Source organism: Schistocerca americana, chromosome 3, assembly GCF_021461395.2.
Source record: "Schistocerca americana isolate TAMUIC-IGC-003095 chromosome 3, iqSchAmer2.1, whole genome shotgun sequence".
In the NCBI taxonomy this organism is placed as follows: Eukaryota; Metazoa; Arthropoda; class Insecta; order Orthoptera; family Acrididae; genus Schistocerca; species Schistocerca americana.
Window position 1 is genome coordinate 142512525 of NC_060121.1, and position 7112 is coordinate 142519636.

The following is a 7112-nucleotide window of genomic DNA, read 5'->3' on the forward strand; positions in this document are numbered from 1 at the left end:
TTGGGTTTCAAGTGCACTGATACCATGCACAATCATTTCAAGAGCTTTATCGTAAATGTCGAGACGTCTAGCGCGATGAGCCCGAGCTGAAATCAGTGAAAAGCGTTCGTGCATTACGACGACGGTGTCTGTGGCGTACATGGGATATTCATTATTAAAACGACGGGTTCAGAAGTGAATGCAATGAAGGAAACACGGATTTAACTACGTTCTCCATGCTGAGTACTGTACCACAGTTGTGTCTGTTATATGTCCCTTTTCAAAAACCACTTCGTCTCGAATACATCACTAGACAGTCTCTCACAGACCATAAGTTATTTGTTGCATTTAAGAAGATAGCGAGCTGGAAAAAAGGTTCATATAGCGTTCTCGCATTCAGGAAGACTGATTTTGAAAATCCCTGACCGGTCAGTCCAGATGTAGATTTTCTGAGATTTCCCTGGACCACTTAATAGGAGACATCACGTTAAAACTTCGATAATTTCAAAAAAACTTTTAATGGCTATATCAATTGTAATCCACCCCCTCCTTCCTTATTACATCTATTGTCCACATTAGTCTTTTATGAAGTTTTGAGAGGAGCGAAAATTACAGTAAACTTTCTAGTTTACTTAGCTTGTGATGTAGAGTTGGCTCCAGTTCTTCTTGTCTAGGGGTCTAATTCTTTAAGCTAGAAGTGTCATATTTTAGGTCCTCTCGGTTGGACTTATCTAAATAAATATGAAGATTGTTGTTGCAGAGTTTTTGTTTTTAGGTAAACCTATTTTCTCACATTTTAGTACATCATACAGTCTTTTGAGTTTTCACATTAACGAAGCCGAAATTACATTGTTCGCGCAAAATACAAAAATACGCCTGATCACATCAGAGGCATGCTTACGACTCCCACACTCTGTGGAAATAACCACATTCCAAAGCGTTTACAATTTTTCTTAACAAACGAATTTCTACTGGTTTCTATTATATTATTAATTTCTATAAGTATTTCATAAATGAATCCAGAAATAAACATAATAAGCAGTACAATATTGCTTAATTAATGATTTAAATTTTAAGTGTGCCAGTAGCTCGTAATTTCAAATGTTTCTAAAAAAATACCTTTAACTATGCACTCACAACTAGTACTTATCGATTATAAAATCAAAACTAAATCATTTTATAAAGTTATTCGTTTTCACAAATTTAACTTGAAATATAACATACTGTGTATAACATTATATGAAGGCTTTCAGAAAATCAACTGAGATAATACTGACCTGTCCAAAATTCGAAAAATAGTACTGGTATCGACAACTACTGTTGAGGAAAAGTAATGATAGAGAAGGATGTCCCGTTACGACATCCTTGGAGTGTTCTAGAATGTTCCTGGACTCATTACGTTTTGCCCCTGTCGCCATATCAGGGTACGCCCAGCATTGTCAAACTTGATCGTTTTGGTGGTCCAGGTATTATGTTGCGATGAGGCATAAAAGTTGCATGGGCGTACTGACTACCAAATCTTCGAGTAATGTACATTCACCAGTCAACGTTATTGTGACGCTGTACTCATTCACTATGTGCATCTTTTTGGGGGTGTATTCGGCCCTGACTTCACTTTTATGGATGACAATGCGGGATCACGGCAAACAGAGCAGGTGGAACAGCTCTTGGATCAAGAGAATATTCGAATACCGGTCTGTTTCCCCGAGTTAAATTCCATGGGCAAGTGTGGGATTCTTTGGTGAGACGTATTACAACGCATCCACACTCACTAAAGACGATCCAGTAATTGCTACCACAAGAACGCCTTAGAAACCTTGTGGCCAGCATGTGAGCAAGTTACAGAGCACGCACTGTCGTCAACGTTGATAACACGCCCTATTACGTTTTGTGATGCCAAGGGAACCATCATGAATCGCGGTGACTTCGATGAAATTACTGTCTTTGAATAAAAATATTATTTTCACTCTTCTTGTATATTTCTTTCAGTTACCTTCTGTACTATAACCGCATCCTCAGGTGTCGTAGCTGTGCTGTCGTCGCCGAACACCGCGTGTACCAGTCGCGGTGTGCTGCCTAAGAACGCGGAAGAGGGAGACACCTGAGGATGGGCTTATAACAGTCCGAAACCGGTCGTGTGAAAATAAAGAAATTTACAACTGAAGCGGTATTTTCAACTTCTCCTATAACGATTAGAGGCAACGGCCTTGCCGCAGTCGATACACCGGTTCCCGTGAGATCACCCAAGTTAAGCGCTGTCGGGCGTGGCCAGCACTTGGATGGGTGACCATCTAGCCCCCATGCGCTGTTGCCATTTTTCTGGGTGCACTCAGCCTCGTGATGCCAATTCAGGTGCTACTCGACCGAGTAGTAGCGGCTTTGGTCAAAGAATACGACTGGGAGAGCTGTGTGCTGACCAGACGCCCCTCCTATCCGCATACTCAACTAAGGATGACACGGCGGTGGGATGGCCCCAATGGGCCACTTGTGGCCTGAAGACGGAGTGCTTTACAATGCTCCGTTGCGAATGTTCTTCCAACAGGATTGCTTCTGTACTATGTTGTAGCAGTTCCCTCTATGTATGGATCTCGTTCCATCGAGTTGTGTCACTTGGCAGTGACATATCACCCTGAAGTTGCTTCCTTTCTTACATTTTTCACAGCAGTGTGCATGGTCAGATGGATACGATCGGAAGCTCTTTGAGGCTTCTTGCAGTTTTCCATAGGAGCGTTGCAATGTCAGAAGATTATAGCCAAATTTACAAAGACTTCCAGCCGCTGGTCGTTGAGCCTGAACATAAATGAAAATAACGTATTGCACGTAAATAATCGAAGCGATCTATTACTTTTAGATTTCGCTGTTAGTGAAAAATCACTGGAAACAATGAAAACCTTAAAATGACTTGGAGTAATCGTATGGGGCGACCTAAGGTTGTATGATTACAAAAAGCAAATATAGATCATCCACGAATAAAATGGCTGTATGAAGCACTTGTTCGATCAGTTGTGATTAGTCATGGGTCTGGGACCCTTACCAAGTATGATTAACAGAAGAGATAGAGGGGATGCAATGACAGCAGTATATTTCCTCATGGAATAGTTTAGTACACGTGGATGCTTTAGGAAGAGGCTCACTGAACAAGAAGTGTTGTGTATGACAGTACACATTACTAAAATACACTCCTGGAAATTGAAATAAGAACACCGTGAATTCATTGTCCCAGGAAGGGGAAACTTTATTGACACAGTCTTGGGGTCAGATACATCACATGATCACACTGACAGAACTACAGGCACATAGACACAGGCAACAGAGCATGCACAATGTCGGCACTAGTACAGTGTATATCCACCTTTCGCAGCAATGCAGGCTACTATTCTCCCATGGAGACGATCGTAGAGATGCTGGATGTAGTCCTGTGGAACGGCTTGCCATGCCATTTCCACCTGGAGCCTCAGTTGGACCAGCGTTCGTGCTGGACGTGCAGACCGCGTGAGACGACGCTTCATCCAGTCCCAAACATGCTCAATGGGGGACAGATCCGGAGATCTTGCTGGCCAGGGTAGTTGACTTACACCTTCTAGAGCACGTTGGGTGGCACGGGATACATGCGGACATGCATTGTCCTGTTGGAACAGCAAGTTCCCTTGCCGGTCTAGGAATGGTAGAACGATGGGTTCGATGACGGTTTGGATGTACCGTGCACTATTCAGTGTCCCCTCGACGATCACCAGTGGTGTACGGCCAGTGTAGGAGATCGCTCCCCACACCATGATGCCGGGTGTTGGCCCTGTGTGCCTCGGTCGTATGCAGTCCTGATTGTGGCGCTCACCTGCACGGCGCCAAACACGCATACGACCATCATTGGCACCAAGGCAGAAGCGACTCTCATCGCTGAAGACGACACGTCTCCATTCGTCCCTCCATTCACGCCTGTCGCGACACCACTGGAGGCGGGCTGCACGATGTTGGGGCGTGAGCGGAAGACGGCCTAACGGTGTGCGGGACCGTAGCCCAGCTTCATGGAGACGGTTGCGAGTGGTCCTCGCCGATACCCCAGGAGCAACAGTGTCCCTAATTTGCTGGGAAGTGGCGGTGCGGTCCCCTACGGCACTGCGTAGGATCCTACGGTCTTGGCGTGCATCCATGCGTCGCTGCGGTCCGGTCCCAGGTCGACGGGCACGTGCACCTGCTGCCGACCACTGGCGACAACATCGATGTACTGTGGAGACCTCACGCCCCACGTGTTGAGCAATTCGGCGGTACGTCCACCCGGGCTCCCGCATGCCCACTATATGCCCTCGCTCAAAGTCCGTCAACTGCACATACGGTTCACGTCCACGCTGTCGCGGCATGCTACCAGTGTTAAAGACTGCGATGGAGCTCCGTATGCCACGGCAAACTGGCTGACACTGACGGCGGCGGTGCACAAATGCTGCGCAGCTAGCGCCATTCGACGACCAACACCGCGGTTCCTGGTGTGTCCGCTGTGCCGTGCGTGTGATCATTGCTTGTAAAGCCCTCTCGCAGTGTCCGGAGCAAGTATGGTGGGTCTGACACACCGGTGTCAATGTGTTCTTTTTTCCATTTCCAGGAGTGTAATTCAGGATGCATATGTTCTAAGAAGACCACTGGAAATGAATGAAAACCCTCAAGGATACAGTCATTTTATTGGGAAGTGAGATAACAGGAAGTTCGTCAAAACAAATTCAGACAAATGAAACAGTCATGCCGCAGTAACGTGTGCCCGTACAGTCGATAAACACACAATGTAATGCCCACTCATAGCAACGCAGGCGTGTATTATTGCATTGAAACAATCGTAAAAGTGCCGAATGGTATCCTATAATAGATTGTCCCAAGAATCCTGCGCATTTTGTTGCAATTCAGGAAGGGTTCTTGCAGGTCTGGACACCGAATAAGTTCACGCTTCAAGTCCCCTGAGTGACTCTCTGATTACTGCCGCATGCGAACGTTCATTGTCCTGCAGAAAAAGCACATCACCTTCCTGTTGAACAAATGGCAGTAGCACTGGGATAACAGCCTGTACAGTACAGTCTATGCGATACACATGTGCGTCCATCACTCACACACATGTGGAACTTACTCTCATCACTGAAAACAACAATGCTTGGCATTGTCGATTTACTAGCGGTAACGTCGCCAGAGGCACACGTGATCTTAATCCTGCTGCAGGGAGGCAGTTCTCAATGGTCCCTGATCGATATGTACCTCCAGCTTCCTGCAGGCCCACAGTACAACCTCATTCAAATGGCTGAGTAAAGTTGTTGAAAAGGAGTGGGGACACGGTTATGCTCTACAATGAATTTTGCGAACACTGTTCTCTTCTGGACTCAGCACAATCACTGCCTGCAGAGTCAAAATGGAAAGCATCCAGCCGCGCGGGATCAGCCGAGAAGTCTCAGGCGCTGCAGTCATGGACTGTGCGGCTGGTCCCGGCGGAGATTCGAGTCCTCCCTCGGGCATGGGTTTGTGTTTGTCTTTAGGATGATTTAGGTGAAGTAATGTGTAAGCTTAGGGACTGATGACCTTAGCAGTTAAGTCCCATAAGATTTCACACACATTTGAACTTTCTATTTTTTAATTTTTTTTAATTTTTTTGAAGGCATCCACACAGAAAGGCATCCACACAGACTTCCTGAGTTCCATCTTATCGCCTATGACCATGACAAATGAAATACAAACACTACAACCCCTTACTATGCACACGCACTGTAAGACAACAAGTTAATAAATAAAAACGACGCACCACGAAGCAGTTGCCAGAATGGGAGGGAAATCTACATAGGCCTATGTAATGTACATGTACAGACAAATAAATGATTACAATTTCAGACAAATTGGACCAGTTATTCAAGAGAAAGAGCTTCACAAATTGAACAAGTCAATAATGCGTTGGTTCACTTCTGTCCCTTATGCAAGCATTTATTCGGCTTGTCACTGATTGATAGTGTGGCTGGACATGCTCCTGAGGGACGACGTACCGAATTCGCACCAACAGGCGCGTTAGATCGTCAGAATCCCGAGTTGGTTAGAGGGCCCTGCCCATAATTCTTTAAACGTTCTCGGGTGGGGTGAGATCCGGCGGTCTTTTTGGCCAGGACAGTGTTTAGAAAGCACGAAGACAAGCAGTAGAAACTCTGACAGTGTGAGAGCGGGCATTATCTTGCTGAAATTCATGCCCAGGATGGCTTGCCATGAAGGGCAACGAAACTGGCCCAGAATATCGTTGACGGCTGTGCTGTAAGGGTGCCGTGGATGACGACCTAAAGGGTCCCTCTAAGAAATGAAATGGCATCCCAGACCACTAATCCTGCTTGTCGGATCGCACGGCGGCCACCTTTCAGGTTAACATCCCACCACTGTCTGGAACGTCTACAGACACGTCTTCTCTGATCATAGGGGCTCAATTCGAAGAGGAACTCTTCATAAAGTCACTTCTACTTCAGTCAAAGAGATTACAGGCCGAATTGCACTTCGCCACTGCAAAGAGGCTTGTTGGCGTACAGAGGTCAACGGTACTCTTCACAGTGGGTGTCGTGAGTTCAGCCCAATTTCTGTGGGCCGCCTGTTAATGGTCCTTGTGTTAACTGCGCGTCGGATCGATGACGATTAATCCGGGGCTCTGAGTGACTCTCTGATGATTGCTTGAACCTCACGTTCTGTAGCATCTCGACATGTACCAGTGCATTCTTTACAATATGTTTGACCGTACTTCACATCGTGGAATATTGACATTGCTCCTATTCAAATATCCTGTGATTCGCCGATTACTCCAACCGGCTTCTTCAAGCCCAACTGAAAGTCCTCTCCCAAATACTTGAATCTGGGTATATTGTTCATTCGCCTTTCCGAGAAGCATAGTTGCTGTCCAATTGCGTACAGTGAATAAAATTAAAGGTATCGAGATGTCCCCTTGCCAACTGCGTGGTGAAACGGCGTTGCAACGTCACACATTCATCCATCGGCCGCCAAAATTTCCAGATCTGCACCACCCGTCTATACCTGTAGGAATATGAATTTGCATAACTGTTTCGTTGTGCGTCTTTTTTTTCTTTGTAGAATATATTACACTTTTGAGGCACTGAACACAGTCCTTGAGCTTGGTTTTT